At 40.9% G+C, this 17,125-nt stretch overlaps 1 protein-coding gene and 1 long non-coding RNA gene across 2 annotated transcripts in view; both read right to left on the bottom strand.

Moving 5' to 3' along the window:
• The window catches only part of LOC139545119 (B-cell receptor CD22-like), a 176,306-nt gene that overhangs the window by 125,677 nt on the left and 33,504 nt on the right, over positions 1 to 17,125 (bottom strand). The window lies entirely within an intron of this gene.
• Positions 10,819 to 15,100, bottom strand: LOC139545412 (uncharacterized). Its single transcript, XR_011669068.1, has 3 exons — positions 14,966 to 15,100; positions 11,812 to 11,945; positions 10,819 to 11,606 (listed from the first exon to the last, which is right to left on the bottom strand). It is a non-coding gene; the product is annotated as an uncharacterized lncRNA (long non-coding RNA).

The raw sequence follows: 17,125 nt of genomic DNA, 5'->3' as shown, positions 1-17,125 counted from the left end.
TTGATAAAACGTTGAATGAGTCAGTGTCCATAGAGTTTAATAGAGGGCGTATTTATTTCAAATCCTGTTTTAGCATGGCTAAAGCTATTGAATACACCATTTCAGTTGGTTTACCAACTGTCATTAAACTTATGGAAGTTGAAGAAGAAGACATTAAGTACTTTAAAATTGAAAAAGCACTCAATGGCACTTCCCATTCTGTTACAGAAGCTGTCATGACAAAGATGCATAGATGTACCCTCTATCCGATTCTATGTTAGGGACCAAGAAGCTGATGCAGAGAGGGCTTCCTTCCTCAGTCACACAGACAGTGTTCGAGAGCATCAAAACTGTGATGTATCATGGGTAAATTGTGACTGACTGATCTATAAATAATATTGAGTAGTTATTTATCATGCAAGTTAATTTGTAGATTCGACTCGCCTAAAAAGTTGGCTGCAATTTCAAACACTCCCACATTTACATAACATTAAAGCATTTGAAACAAAAACCCCATTCAAGTCATGGGACCGATGTTAATATTTCATATGCTAACATTCTCACATCATGTTCAAATCATCTATAAGTGACTTTGTTGAGCTTCACATTGCTTTTTATACTTTTGGATGAAAAATGCTAATATTGGTCGCATGACTTGAATGGGATTTGTGCCACAAATGCTAAAACATTAGCAAGTGGAAACCGTACCAGGGGAAACTAAACCAAAGCATGGATTGCTGTCATACCATGTTCATAGACTGCTTAAAGGGTAAGGAAACCAATGTGCCATTTTGTCATTTGGGTGAACTATCTCTTTAAAGCTAATTTACTGGAAAACATTCTAGATATTATAGCAATGTGTTAGTTGTCTTCAGTCCAGTTTCTGTGGTGATTCTCTTCAGTCCAGTTTCTGTGGTGATTCTCTTCAGTCCAGTTTCTGTGCTGGTTCTTTTCAGTCCAGGATCTGTGGTGATTCTCTTCAGTCCAGGATCTGTGGTGGTTCTCTTCAGTCCAGTTTCTGTGGTGATTCTCTTCAGTCCAGTTTCTGTGCTGGTTCTTTTCAGTCCAGTTTCTGTGGTGATTCTCTTCAGTCCAGGATCTGTGGTGATTCTTTTCAGTCCAGTTTCTGTGGTGATTCTCTTCAGTCCAGTTTCTGTGGTGATTCTCTTCAGTCCAGTTTCTTTGGTGATTCTCTTCAGTCCAGGTGCTGTGGTGGTTCTTTTCCGTCCAGGATCTGTGGTGCTTCTTTTCAGTCCAGGTGCTGTGGTGGTTCTCTTCAGTCCAGTTTCTGTGGTGTTTATTTTCAGTTCAGGTTCTGTGGTGGTTCTATTCTGTCCAGGTGCTGTGGTGATTCTCTTCAATCCAGTGTCTGTAGTGATTCTCTTCAATCCAGTGTCTGTGGTGGTTCTTTTCAGTCCAGGTTCTGTGGTGGTTCTTTTCAGTCCAGGTGCTGTGGTGATTCTCTTCAATCCAGTGTCTGTGGTGATTCTCTTCAATCCAGTGTCTGTGGTGATTCTCTTCAATCCAGTGTCTGTGGTGGTTCTTTTCAGTCCAGGTTCTATGGTGGTTTTCTCCCCTTGATTGTCTGATAAACGGAGGGCTGAGCATCTCTCAGAAGAGCTGTGAACGTGTCACTGGGGGAGTCCCCCACACTCTGAGAGAGACAGCGACACAGGAAACACAGTATGAGAACCCTACACGCTCTATAACATTCTCTTTCACTCCTACTTGCTGTGTTCATCTCTCTCCTCCTCCTCCTCTTACTCTCTCTCTCTCCTCCACTTCCTCCTCCTTAATCTCTCTCTCCTCCTCCTCCTCCTTACTCTCTCTCTCTCCCTCACACACACTCCCTCACACACAGGTAAATACTATATACAAAATAAACACATAAATGAATACATACTTATTGCCAGTGTATCATAGTCAGGGCCCTTGGTTCTCATTTTCAGAGCTGTGTATGAGTCACGAGTCACTGATAGGGTCATAATGGACAATATGGAGATAGAAAGAGAGAGAGAGAGCTGTGCCAAGGTGACAGTGAACATTGTAGAAAAGAGACTATTGTGGCACAGTAAATTAATGTCACCAGGTGTGCGGGTGGAATTTTAACTGATATAATCACCTGTGTGTCTGCTGTGGCATCACTTCCTCCTGTGGATCTCCTGTAAAGAGGGACAGAGTGAGTTCTGCTCTCTAGTGTCCTCTAGTGGAAGTTGATATATATAACATGTAAACCTGGCTAGGGAACACTGACCTCTTCAGTGTGCAGGAGATGGTGACTAGAAGAGCTCCAACAGTCAGGAAAGCCCCCACCCCCACCCCCACCACAGGAACCCAGAGAAACACTGGAGTTTGGAGAGCTGGACACAGGCCAGTCTGTGTTGAATACGGAGATGGAGATATGACAGGGGGAAACAGGAAAGAAGAGAATGAAACAGTATTTATTTAAATAGAGGCCTACTAATTGTGTCATATGTTATGATAAGTGTGTAACATTGTTCATGATTATTTACGGTTGTTGAGCTGTGTGATTATCAATGAATAGATGAAAATTAGGTGTACTGACACTGAACGTCCACAAACACAGAAGAAGAGTTGAGAAGTCCATATGTATTCTCAGCCTCACAGTAGTATTCTCCTCTGTCCTCAGAGATGATCTTAGTGATGCTGTAACTCTGTCCTGATGCTTTTGGTGAGGTTACATTCTTCTTGTACCAGGTGTATTTGTCCAAAGGTGGGTTGGCATCACTGCTGCAGGTCAATCACTGAACTGCCCTCCACTATTTCACCAGAGGGACTGACTGACACTGTGGTCTTTGGTTTATCTGATGTAAAAGGATTTAGTCAACATAATATTAACAATGAGGAAAATACATATATTTTTTATCTATAATAATGATTGACAGTTAGACCTTTCTCTTTTGCTTGAATGTAGAATACTGTAGAATACTGTACTATTGTACTGTATATCCCCACAGTGTACATAGTCACACACTGCAGGAGAGCTGAGATCTTCATGGCCTTTTACAGCACAGGAGAATAAACTGTCTACATCCTCACTGCTGATGGAGTACATGGAGGGGTAGTCCTCTTGTACAGGTTGTTATTTTCTTGTTTTTTGGCGACATTAAATAAACTAAAATGTACGCTCACAACGCTGCGCCTTGGTCCATTCCTTTGACGAGCGTGACAACATTTTGTCAAAGTAATATTAACAATGATTTAAAAAATATATTTTTTGTTTTTAAATGATTGATGAAGTAAGACATGTCTCTTTTACCTGAGTGCATGATATTTGCTATGTAGAATAATAAGAGGTTGTCCGTTCTTGTACCAGATGTAGTTGGGGTTGTCAGTCAGAGTACAGGTGGTGCTACAGGTCAGTGTCTTCTGTCCCTCTGTAACAGGAGTCACCTTCACCTGCAGGTCTGAAACAATATGTATAAAACCACATACATCTCTGTGTTAACAGGATGGTCAATGTATTTGCTCCTGTAATTCAATATGATATACAGTTGTATCATACACTGTCACATTACCTGTGACAGTCAGAATTGTTCCTGAGAAACTATGACCCATTCAAAGTTATGAGATTTAAAAGTGAAGCGAGTCGTCCTCTCTCAGGATGGTGTGATCTTTGTATGTTCCAGTGTACTCCCCATGACCTGCATACCCTGGGTCTCTGGTTAGGTCTTCAGGGGTCGACTTATCACTTCTAAACCAGAGTGATGATGTGGTGTAATAATAACCAACATAAGTACAGGATATGTCCACTGTTGACCCCTTCAAGACACAGATTCTCCTCTTGGTGTAAGTCACTCTGCTGCAGCTCTGACCCTGAACACCTGCAATGTATCAAGAGGGTGTTATTTACAGAATGGAATTGTGTGCTTCAGTAATCCAAAATAGTTATGCCATCCTGTCTTGTCAAAGTGTTGCAGTTTTGCTAGACAACTGTAAGTGCTGTTTAGTAGACAGAGTTATACTAGAATACTGAGTTGTATCCACACTCACACACTGCAGGAGAGTGGAGATCCTCATGGCCTTTTACAGCACAGGAGGAACTCTCTGTTTCAGAACTCCAGACAGAGTGTGGTTGGGAAGTGAATGAAGCAAGAGACTGTCCGTTCCTGTACCAGATGCAGGTGGTGCTACAGGTCAGAGTCACCCATCTTGAAAACAATGAAGTGCCTCTTTGCTTGACATTATGGGAAAATCAAAAGAAATCAGCCAAGACCTCAGAAAAAAGATTGTAGACCTCCACAGGTCTAGTTCATCCTTGGGATAATTTCCAAGCGCCTGAAGGTACCACGTTCATCTGTACAAAGAAAAGTACGCAAGTATAAACACCATGGGACCACGCAGCCGTCATACCACTCAAAAAGGAGAGTAGTTCTGTCTCCTAGAGATGAACGTACTTTGGTGCGAAAAGTGAAAATCAATTCCAGAACAACAGCAAAGGACCTTGTGAAGATGCTGGAGGAAACAGGTACAATAGTATCTATATCCACAGTAAAATGAGTCCTATATCGACATAACCTGAAAGGACGCTCAGCAAGGAAGAAGCCACTGCTCGAAAACCGCCATAAAAAAGCCAGACTACGGTTTGCAACTGCACATGGGGACAAAGATCGTACGTTTTGGAGAAATGTCCTCTGGTCTGATGAAACAAAAATAGAGCTGTTTGGCCATAATGACCATCGTTATGCTTGGAGGAAAAAGGGGGTGTCACGATCGTCGTATGGTGGAAGAGAGGATGACCAAAGCGCAGCGTGGTTAGAATACATTCTTCTCGTTTAATGACACGAAACGAAGAACACTTTACAAACTAAACAAAACAACAAACCGACGAACGTGAAGCTATATAAACGATGTGCTAACATGCGACATAGACAATAACCCACGAACTACCCAATGAATATGGCTGTCTAAATCTGGTTCCCAATCAGAGACAACGATAGACAGCTGTCTCTAATTGAGAACCAATCTAGGCAACCATAGACATACATACACCTAGACTAGACACTGCCCCATAAACATACAAAACCCCTAGACAATACAAAACACATACATCCCCAATGTCACACCCTGACCTAACTAAAATAATAAAGAAAACAAAGATAGCTAAGGCCAGGGCGTGACAGGGGGAAGCTTGCAAGCCGAAGAACACCATCCCAACAGTGAAGTACAGTGGTGGCAGCATCATGTTGTGGGGGTGCTTTGCTGCAGGAGGGACAGGTGCACTTCACAAAATAAATGGCATCATGAGAAAGGAAAATTATGTGGATATATTGAAGCAACGTCTCAAGACATCAGTCAGTAAGTTAAAGCCTGGTTGCAAATGGGTCTTCCAAATGGACAATGACCCCAAGCATACTTCCAAAGTTGTGGCAAAATGGCTTAAGGACAACACTGTCAAATTATTGGAGTGGCCATCACAAAGCCCTGACCTCCATCCTATAGAAAATTTGTGGGCAGAACTGAAAAAGCGTGTGCAAGCAAGGAGGCCTACAAACCTGAATCAGTTACACCAGCTCTGTCAGGAGAAATGGGCCACAATTCACACAACTTATTGTGGGAAGCTTGTGGAAGGCTACCCAAAACATTTGACGCAAGTTAAACAATTTAAAGCCAATGATACCAAATACTAATTGACTGTATGTAAACTTCTGACCCACTGGGAATGTGATGAAAGAAATAAAAGCTCAAATAAATCATTCTCTCTACTATTATTCTGATATTTCACATTCTTCAAATAAAGTGGTGATCCTAACTGAACTAAGACAGATCATTTTTACTAGGACAAATTGTCCGGAATTGTGAAAAACTGAATTTAAATGTATTTGGCTAAGGTGTATGTAAACTTCCGACTTCATCAGTCGGTAGATAAATGTTCAATCCTCTACGGTCCATCAAGCTGTACAGGAGCCTAAAGACTGACCACCAGGTTCAATGATATCTCCTATCACACACACATACACACCTATTACATCATAGCGTCCATATTCACAAAGTGTCTCCGGGTAGGATCTAGGATTAGTTTTCCCTTTTAGATCTTAATTATATGGACCAGGAGGACCTGATCCTAGATCAGAACTCCAAGTCTGAGACCCTTGAGTACATGGCTTATGGCTAAAAACAAAAAACTATATTTCAAGATATCAAGAGTACTTACAGACTGAAGGGGAGAGGTCTTGTACAGTGAGTCAACTGACTGGCAGTGTGTGGGAACTGCTAGTAAGTGTCAGTTCTGTGGTTGATACATATTTAAAGTAGTCAGAATACAAGTAGATGATGCAGAACTGTCCTTTCCATCCTCTTTAAGTCATTAACATGCATGAGGACCAGAACAGCAAGTCAGAAAGGGGTGTTACTGCATTTCAATACAAAATGCACAACAGACTGCATATCTAGTTACCTTTCTTCACTTGAGCTGGCTTACATTTTTGAAACGGTCAAGATTTTGATAATTTCCAACGTATTCCATTGATTACATAGAGAATTATGTTATGTATCGGACCCCAGTAAGACAAGCTGTTTCCATTGGCGTCGGCTAATGGGGATCCTATTAAATCAAAATCAAGTCAATGTGTTTACTATAGTCTACTATTTGGAATGTTAATAATATCTTAGAATGTTTTTACTATAGTCTACTATTTAGAATGTTTATAATATATTAGAATGTGTTTACTATAGTCTACTATTTGGAATGTTTATAATATATTAGAATGTGTTTACTATAGTCTACTATTTAGAATGTTTATAATATCTTAGAATGTGTTTACTATAGCCTACTATTTGGAATGTTTATAATATATTAGAATGTGTTTACTATAGTCTACTATTTAGAATGTTTATAATATATTAGAATGTGTTTACTATAGCCTACTATTTGGAATGTTTATAATATCTTAGAATGTGTTTACTATAGCCTACTATTTGGAATGTTTATAATATCTTAGAATGTGTTGCATTGCCCCTCTCAGTTCTACATGGAACAGGTCAAAGTTCTATATATTTATTATTATTTGTGTGTGTGTGTGCACGTGTGTGTGTACGTTCTAGGAGATGACTGATATCATGAGCTCTATGATAAGATGGGAACGTGTACGTATCCCTGAATGCAGAACAACGCCCCAAAAGAGCATGTCGACAACTTCTCCAGGTAACAACTAACCACAGATCTATGATTAGATTTCTAATTAATTTCTTCACCAAGCTATTTAGTAAGGAATAGTCACGACGACTATCTCACAATTAAAAACGCCAAAGTAGTGCACAATATAGGGAATAGGGTGCCATTTGGGAGTTAGAGTATACCTTTAAACTTTTACTCTCTGTCTCACCCTGTCAGAAAATGGACAATAACAATGACGGAGTGGTCACCATGGAAGAGTTCCTGTGTGTGTGTGTGTGTGTCTGTGTGTGTGCGTGCGTGTGTGCATTTGTGAGGTTGTGAGTGTGATATTTCAGCATGATTCTATAAGATATCATTATGAATGACATGATTTGATGGCGTCTAAAACATCCCAATGTAAAGTAACTGTCCAGTGTTTTCAGATTTCTATGAAATATGACGTATCATTACTTACAATATGAATAAAATAGTTTTCCTTCCAAAAATATCATTAAGTATGTTGGACTGGTGTGGGCGTACCCCAACAACAGAATATTGTGGGCGTATACTGGTCATAAAAACATATTAATGTAATGTACTGTAGACCGCTGACTTGCTCGATCATCCTCCTCTAAACCGCTGATTGGCCAGCTCATCCTCCTTAAGAGTATGACATCATATTCTTCAGGTGGTTTTTTTTAAGTGTTCTTTCTCCAATTTATGCTTTGGCCACAAATATGAGTATAGGACAAGTCAACAACAATATTTGTGTATGAGTTAACAGAATATGAACTTTTAAAAGTGAGAATTTCAGTAGTAGTATTCTCAACAATACAGTGTAACAATACAGTGTTTGTGAAGTACTTGTACTTCACTACAGTAATGAGATGAGTACATTCATGGAACTTGGACATAGATTGAAATAATAGATAGAATAGATGAGAGAAGATGTTACTAAAAGAATACAACTGGAGATGTATCACACATACTCACATCTGACAGTGAGAGTCTCTTCAGCAGAGTGGAGATCCTTATGGCCTTCTACAGCACAGGAGTATCTGCCTGCATCCTCACTGCTGACTGGGTTTAGGAACAGACTGTTAGATTGGTTGGTTACATGTCCATTCTTGTACCAGATGTAGGTGGGGTTGGGGTTGTCAGTCAGAGTACAGGTGGTGCTACAGGTCAGTGTCACCTTCTGTCCCTCTGACACAGTGGCAGGAGTCACCTTCACCATTGATGTTGTGGCCTGCTGGAGGTCATTTTGCAGGGCGCTGGCAGTGCACCTCCTTGCACAAAGGCGGAGGTAGCGGTCCTGCTGCTGGCTTGTTGCCCTCCTACGGCCTCCTCCACGTCTCCTGATGTACTGGCCTGTCTCCTGGTAGCGCCTCCATGCTCTGGACACTACGCTGACAGACACAGCAAACCTTTTTGCCACAGCTCGCATTGATGTGCCATCCTGGATGAACTGCACTACCTGAGCCACTTGTGTGGGTTGTAGACTCCGTCTCATGCTACCACTAGAGTGAGAGCACCGCCAGCATTCAAAAGTGACCAAAACATCAGCCAGGAAGCATAGGAACTGAGAAGTGGTCTGTGGTCACCACCTGCAGAATCACTCCTTTTTTGGGGGTGTCTTGCTAATTGCCTATAATTTCCACCTTTTGTCTATTCCATTTGCACAACAGCATGTGAAATTTATTGTCAATCAGTGTTGCTTCCTAAGTGGACAGTTTGATTTCATAGAAGTGTGATTGACTTGGAGTTACATTGTGTTGTTTAAGTGTTCCCTTTATTTTTTTGAGCAGTGTATAATATCACTGTACCTGTAACAGACAGAGTGACTAAACAGATCAATACTATATATAACATCGCTGTACCTGTAACAGACAGAGTGATTAAACAGATCAACACTAAATATAATATCACTGTACCTGTAACAGACAGAGTGACTCCAGGGTAGCCAGAATATCTCCCTCCAGTCTGATCTGTTATAAATCTAAACTTGTACTCATTTGAGTCACTCTCTCTCAGGTCTTTGATTCTCAGGGTGTGTCCATTCGTCTTATCACTACGGTACGTCACACGACCTTTGTAGTCTGGGTCGTCTCTCAGATTTACATAATTCTCCACAGCATACTTTTTAGTGAACCACAAGGTTGATGTGACTGTACCACTGGGATATGTGTAAGAGCAGGACAGATCCACTGTTGACCCCTTCAAGGTACAGATCCTCTGAGTGGTGTATGTAACACTCCAGCCATTCTGCCCCAGTACCACTGAAACACAGTGTGACATCACAAGGATGTTACATTAAGTTCAAGGTCTTTTGACTCACACTAACACTTTGTTCCATAGTTGCTGAGCTGAGACATAGATACTCTTTGGTTGAGTGTGAATGGAAACCACAGATAAGCATCACTCAGTGAGGTGTGAAAGACAACTGTTTAAAGTGAAGTGGAGACGCCAAATGTGTCGCCAGTAGAACATAAAAATGGTTATGCTTTTAGAAATATCTGTAGTTTGACAAACTGGGCAACTAAAAGATAAGAATGAGACCATACCTGCTACAGACCAGAGAAAGACCACCAACACACTTCCTGCTGTTCTCAAGGACATTGTTGCATCTCCCACCCTGCAGTCTCAGAAACATAAACAACAACTCACTCTATAGCTGGTGAATAACTCCACCTGATACATTGAAGTATAAACTGTAAATGGGGTACAGGGCCTCATTACTGAAAATGAACCAGGCTCATATTGTGTTGTGTTGTATTGTGCTATATGGTTGTCTATGTGAATACTGTCTGTCTGTAAGTCTATATAACTATGTATGTAATGTGTGTGACGTGTTGCATGTCTGTTTACATCTGTCTATTTAAGATGACATGTAGTATGATGCAAAAACTATTTCCTAATGGATACAGTAAAGTCATCACCATCATCACCATCATTATAAACAACAACAACTTATTGAACAAATCTGTAGTACTGTAAACACATATTTCTGATTGTTCTGAAGCTGTTTTATTCTCAGAACCCCAAATATAGGAGGATAAATGTTCAACCTCTACGGTCCGTCAAGCTGTACAGCAGCCTAAAGACTGACCACCAGGTTCAATGATAGCTCCTATCCCCAAGCTGTGAGGATAAACAGAAGTGACTCACAAACACACACACACACACACACACACACACACACACACACACACACACACACACACACACACACACACACACACACACACACACACACTGCAGTACTACAATGTTTGTTTGCATGTCTATTTTACCCTGGTTAATCATCTCATCACTATGTAGATCAACACTCCTACACTGAGACACTTTATGAATACTGGCCCTGATGTAACAACCAAAACACAGCTCAAAACATAACAAGAAGTAAAATGATACGTTGCCCTCAAGAATATGACTAATGACTAAAAACAAATTACCCAAAACTATATTTCAAGATATTGTCAAGAGTACTTACAGAGTGAAGTGAAGGGGAGAGGTCTTGTACAGTGAGTCAAATGACTGGTCGTGAGTGGCAACTGCTTGTAAGTATCAGTTCTGTTGTTGATACATATTTATAGTAGAACACAAGTAGCTGATACAGAACTGTCCTCCTTCCTCTTTAAGACATGAACATGCATGAGGACCAGAACAGCATGTCAGAAAAGGGAGGTTACTGTATTAAAATGGGCCCTACATTTCTATAATGGACACAATGTCCCCCATTTCCACTTTTATTTAAATACAGAACCATGTTAACAATATGTTGACTATTCTATATGGAATGTTTATAATATCTTAGAATGTGTTGCCTTGTCCCTCTGAGTTCTACATGGAACAGGTCAAAGTTCCATTTGCATTTGGTCAGTTCCATGAGGTCATTCTATTCATTCTATTCTACTAACCCATTTAATGTTCAGTTGCATCAAAGACCCTGCACTGACCCCTTTAGTGTCTACAACATGGTTGTTGTAGAGGCGTTGGCCTGGGCAACAACCCCCTCAAGATTCTAATGATGACATCATCTCCATCATCTAACATCAATGATCAAACATGTTTCACAGCTCAGGCCGAGGGGGCGGGGGAAGGAAATCAGAGGAGCACTCCTCTTCACTTTGATTGACACTTACTCCTACTGTGTGTCCAGTGTGCTGTCTGTGCTGTGTGTCAGAGGACTACAAAAGCGGTGACACCCCCCAACAGCCCCATTCTATCCAAGCTTCCTGTTCCCTTTTAAGGTAGCTACACGGTCCCTCCTCCTCTTCCTCAATCTTCATATTCATTATTCTGTTATTTCTTCTCTTCTTCCTTACTCTGTCATATCCGGACGGTACGTGGTGTTCAGGGTTGTAAGGGTTGTCAGGGTTGCCATGGTTTCCTGTCTCTCCCTCTCTGGTCAGGCTTGTGTTTGAAGCGACACCTGTCACCATAGAAACAGCCGGTGGTCCTCCAGAAGAAACACTCGTCACCATTGATGGGAGCCATCCTCCTGGTCCTGGGAGAGAGAGAGACAAACAGTATGAAAACAAACACCTGCACCTGTGCTCCTGCTTCCTCCTTCCATCACTTTGTACATTTCAAAAGTTTATATGAGATGATTGGTAACACTTTAGAATAACTCATAATTTTTCATTATAAATGCTTATATATATGTTTATAAATCGTAGATGATGTTTTGACAGACAGACGGATGTCCTTACCCTGTGGAGGCGTACTGGGAGGCTGAGGAGGTGTTGAGGTCTATAGGGTTGGTCCTCTGAGGAGAGGGAGGGGTTCTCTGCATCTAGCTGTCTGGGTACCTGATTACCAGCCTGGTGCTCTCCAGCTCCACCCCCTGGACCGGAGGACAAACAGCAGGCACAGTCCAAATACATGCAATGGGACCAATAGCATAGTCCCAAAAGTACAATGGAACCAATAACAAAGCTTGTTTTTCCTTTGCTGCCAGAAAGGAGTTGAATCGTTGTACTTTTCTCTCTGTGTTGGACAATGGTGATACTATTTATGTGCAAGACTCAAGCTCTACACTGAAGGCTCTTGACTCTGTGTATCATGCAGGGACGTCTAACTCAACATTGAGATCTCTACTAGAGGTCGACCGATTATGATTTTTCAACGCCGATACCGATACCGATTATTGGAGGACCAAAAAAGCCGATGCCGAATAATCGGCCGATTTTCTTTTTTTTTTGTAATAATGACAATTACAACAATACTGAATGAACACTTATTTTAACTTAATATAATACATCAATAAAATCAATTTAGCCTCAAGTAAATAATGAAACATGTTCAATTTGGTTTAAATAATGCAAAAACAAAGTGTTGGAGAAGAAAGTAAAAGTGCAATATGTGCTAATGTTTCAGTTCCTTGCTCAGAACATGAGAACATATGAAAGCTGGTGGTTCCTTTTAACATGAGTCTTCAATATTCCCAGGTAAGAAGATTTAGGTTGTAGTTATTATAGGAATTATAGGACTATTTCCCTGTATACCATTTGTATTTCATTAACCTTTGACTATTGGATGTTCTTATAGGCACTTCAGTATTGCAAGTGTAACAGTATAGCTTCCGTCCCTCTCCTCGCTCCTCTCTGGGCTCGAACCAGCAACACAACGACAACAGCCACCATCGAAGCAGCGTTACCCATGCAGAACAAGGGGAACAACTACTAGAAGGCTCAGAGCGAGTGATGTTTGAAACGCTATTAGCGCGCGCTAACTAGCTAGCCATTTCACTTCGGTTACACCAGCCTAATCTCGGGAGTTGATAGGCTTGAAGTCATAAACAGGGCAATGCTTGACGCACAACGAAGAGCTGCTGGCAAAACGCACGAAATGCTGTTTGAATGAATGTTTACGCGCCTGCTTCTGCCTACCACCGCTCAGTCAGATACTTAGATACTTGTATGCTCAGTCAGATTATATGCAACGCAGGACACGCTAGATAATATCTAGTAATATCATCAACCATGTGTAGGAACTTCTTGCGACTACAGGGGGTGCTGTTCCGAATTAGCATTTTGTCGTCTCCAAATTAAACTGCCTAGTACTCAATTCTTGCTCGTACAATATGCATATTATTAATTCTATTGGATAGAAAACACTTTCTAGTTTCATACAACGTTGAAATTATGTCTGTGGGTGACCCAGAACTCTTTCTACAGCGAAATCCATGACAGACAGTGAAAGGTCTGAGAGCGAAGCTCTGGTTTCAGATCAGTTTTTAAGGTCTCTGTCTATCCTATGGAACGACACGAACTGCACCCGCCTTCCCCTGGATGTCAGTAACCAATGAGAAGTGGAATGGGCCTTCTAGGTAGCTCTCAGAGGTTATAAAAGACCAAGGAGTGAGAGTAGCCCCCCTTTCGACGCTCGCCCTTACGCAGGAAGGGACCTCCGGATGCCATTTTCACAGGCTCGGTTATCAACTTGAAATGTATCCGTCTGTAATTTAATTCGATATAGGACTTAGAAACATCATAAGGTAGTTAATTTAAACCGTTTTATAGCAATTTATATCCGTTTAGTGCGATTTTGATGCATTTCTATGTGAAGCACCGGGCACATTTCGGGGTCCTGGTTGAACGTTAGCGGGCATTTAGACGGACAAAGGACATCTTTCGACCAAAAGAAGATTATACCCAAGAAAGAATACATTGCCCAAGAATCCGATGGAAAATCACCTCATAGTAAGTAATATTTAATATGATAAATCGTTGTTCTGTCGAAATATTTTAAACGCATATTTCGCCATTTTGTTTTCTATCCCTTCGCTTGGCGAACCCTGTATTGCACAGTAAGGATAATTTTAGAAATGTAAATCAGCGATTGCATTAAGAACTAATTTGTCTTTCGATTCCTGTCAACCCTGTATTTTTTTGTCAAGTATATGATTAGCTTTCAATTAAACTAGATCACTCTGATAGATGACGTCAGACATATTGAGGCTTGATTTCCTAGTATTTTTATTGTGTAACCACGGTTTTGTATGGCTAAATATGCACCTTTTCGAACAAACTGTATATGTATGTTGTAAAATGATGTTACAGGAGTGTCATCGGAAGAATTCTGAGAAGGTTAGTGAAAAAATTAATATATTTTGGCGGTGATTACGTTATAGCGCTCTTTGGCTGGAATCGATGCTCTGGTAACGTTTGCACATGTGGTATGCTAACTTATCGATTTATTGTGTTTTCGCTGAAAAACGCTTAGAAAATCTGAAATATGGTCTGAAATCACAAGAACTGGGTCTTTCCATTGCTATGCTTTGTCTATTTTTATGAAATGTTTTATGATGAGTAAATTGGTCATACACGTTGCTCTATCTAGTAATTCTAGTCGATTTGTGATGGTCGGTGCAATTGTAAACTGTGATTTCTACCTGAAATATGCACTTTTTTCTAACAAAAACTATCCTATACCATGAATATGTTATCAGACTGTCATCTGATGGTTTTTTTTATAGGTTATTGGCTATCAATATCTTAGTTGAGCCGAATTGGTGATAGCACCTGAAGGAGTAAGAAACTGATGGAGTTAGAATAGTGGTGTATTTTGCTAACGTGTTTAGCTAATAGATTTACATATTTTGTCTTCCCTGTAAAACATTTAAAAAATCTGAAATGGTGGCTTTATTCACAAGATCTGTATCTTTCATCTGGTGTCTTGGACTTGTGATTTAATGATATTTAGATGCTACTATCTACTTGTGAAGCTATGCTAGCTATGCTAATCAGTGTGTGGGGGGTGGGGGGTGCTCCCGGATCCGGGATTGATACTCGTGAAAGGTTAACTAGTGGTTATGATTGATTGTTTTTTATAAGATAAGTTTAATGCTAGCTAGCAACTTACATTGGCTTACTGCATTCGCGTAACAGGCAGTCTCCTTGTGGAGTGCAATGAGAGAGAGACAAGTCATTATTACGTTGGACTAGTTAACTGTAAGGTTGCAAGAGTAGATTCCCCGAGCTGACAAGGTGAAAATCTGTCGTTCTGCCCCTGAACAAGGCAGTAACCCACCGTTCCTAGGCCGTCATTGAAAATAAGAATGTGTTCTTAACTGACTTGCCTAGTTAAATAAAGGTATATAAAAAATAAAAAAAAAGCCAAATAGGCGCCCAAAACTACCAATTTCCGATTGTTATGAAAACTTGAAATCGGCCCTAATTAATCGTCCATTCCGATTAATCGGTCGACCTCTAATCTCTACTGTGCTGTCAGGTGGACATCAGTAGCAACACGCAGCCTCAAACTCTGGTACATTCTTATTCAGAAGGCCATTTAAGGAAAACTGAGGGGAGGGGAGGTAGAGGAGATGAAGTGAGAGAGTGAAGGGAGGAAAGGATGGGGAGATAGAAGGAGTGGAGAGAGGGAGAAGACAGACCGACACACACACACACAGAATCAGCCATTTCCACATTCACAGTAGAAAGCTCAGACACTGACCTTCAACCCCATCGGTGCACTCCCCTTGAAGAAGTATCCCTTTGGCCAATCAGGGTTGAGCTGGATGAACTTCTGAGCATCTGATAGGGCAGAGGGGTAGAGCTCCAGACACCAGTAGCAGTATGAACCACATTCCCAAAGAACCAAAGAAATGAGATCAATGTAGAAATAGTCCATCCAGACCTTTACCACCTAGTAAATCTGTTGGACCACTTACATTAGAGTTCTCCTGCAATAGTTTAGGGAGCAACATACCCATACCACACACACACACACACACAAGCAAAAACACACACACACACACGCAAAAACACACACACGCATACACACATATAAACACACACACACACACCCATACAACGTCTGAACTACCGGGAAAGACTCTGGCAAGTTCCAGACTCAGTATGTGTTTACATGTGGGTGTGCGTGCATGTTCGTGTGTGTGTTTGTTGATGAACAGTGCTGATTGTTGATCTATTACAGTTTATCTCCTGACAGTAATGGAGTATCCCTGGCTGACCTATAGGCTAGCCACTCATGCATTATGTTGCTCAATGGCGCCATCATGTGTACAATAGGCAGAAATACAAGAAACATTATTTATTTATTTGTTGTCTATTTATTGTCTAACTTTGAGCTTATTTACAACATGATACTTGTACTGTATTCAATGTAAAAAAAAAAACTTCAAAATGTAATGTATCTAAAATAGGTAATAATTCATAATTTGGTAATAAAACAAGCAATTTTATTACACTGAACAATTTTTATTTTTTATTTTTTTTATTTTACCTTTATTTAACCAGGTAGGCTAGTTGAGAACAAGTTCTCATTTGCAACTGCGACCTGGCCAAGATAAAGCATAGCAGTGTGAACAGACAACAACACAGAGTTACACATGGAGTAAACAATAAACAAGTCAATAACATGGTAGAAAAAAAGAAAAAAAGAGAATCTATATACAATGTGTGCAAAAGGCATGAGGAGGTAGGCAATAAATCAGATAATTACAATTTAGCAGATTAACACTGGAGTGGTAAATCATCAGATGGTCATGTGCAAGTAGAGATACTGGTGTGCAAAAAAAGCAGAAAAGGAAATAAAAGCAGTATGGGGGGGTGAGGTAGGTAAATTGGGTGGGCTATATACCGATGGACTATGTACAGCTGCAGCGATCGGTTAGCTGCTCGGATAGCAGATGTTTAAAGTTGTTGAGGGAGATAAAAGTCTCCAACTTCAGAGATTTTTGCAATTCGTTCCAGTCGCAGGCAGCAGAGAACTGGAAGGAAAGGCGTCCAAATGAGGTTTTGGCTTTAGGGATGATCAGTGAGATACACCTGCTAGAGCGCGTGCTACGGGTGGGTGTAGCCATCGTGACCAGTGAACTGAGATAAGGCGGCACTTTACCTAGCATAGCCTTGTAGATGACCTGGAGCCAGTGGGTCTGACGGCGAACATGTAGCGAGGGCCAGCCGACTAGGGCATACAGGTCGCAGTGGTGGGTCGAATAAGGTGCTTTAGTAACAAAACGGATGGCACTGTGATAAACTGCATCCAGTTTGCTGA

The sequence above is a fragment of the Salvelinus alpinus genome, chromosome 2, assembly GCF_045679555.1.
Source record: "Salvelinus alpinus chromosome 2, SLU_Salpinus.1, whole genome shotgun sequence".
Classification (NCBI taxonomy): Eukaryota; Metazoa; Chordata; class Actinopteri; order Salmoniformes; family Salmonidae; genus Salvelinus; species Salvelinus alpinus.
Note: the sequence above shows the minus strand (reverse complement) of the source record. Positions and strands in the feature narration are given on the sequence as shown.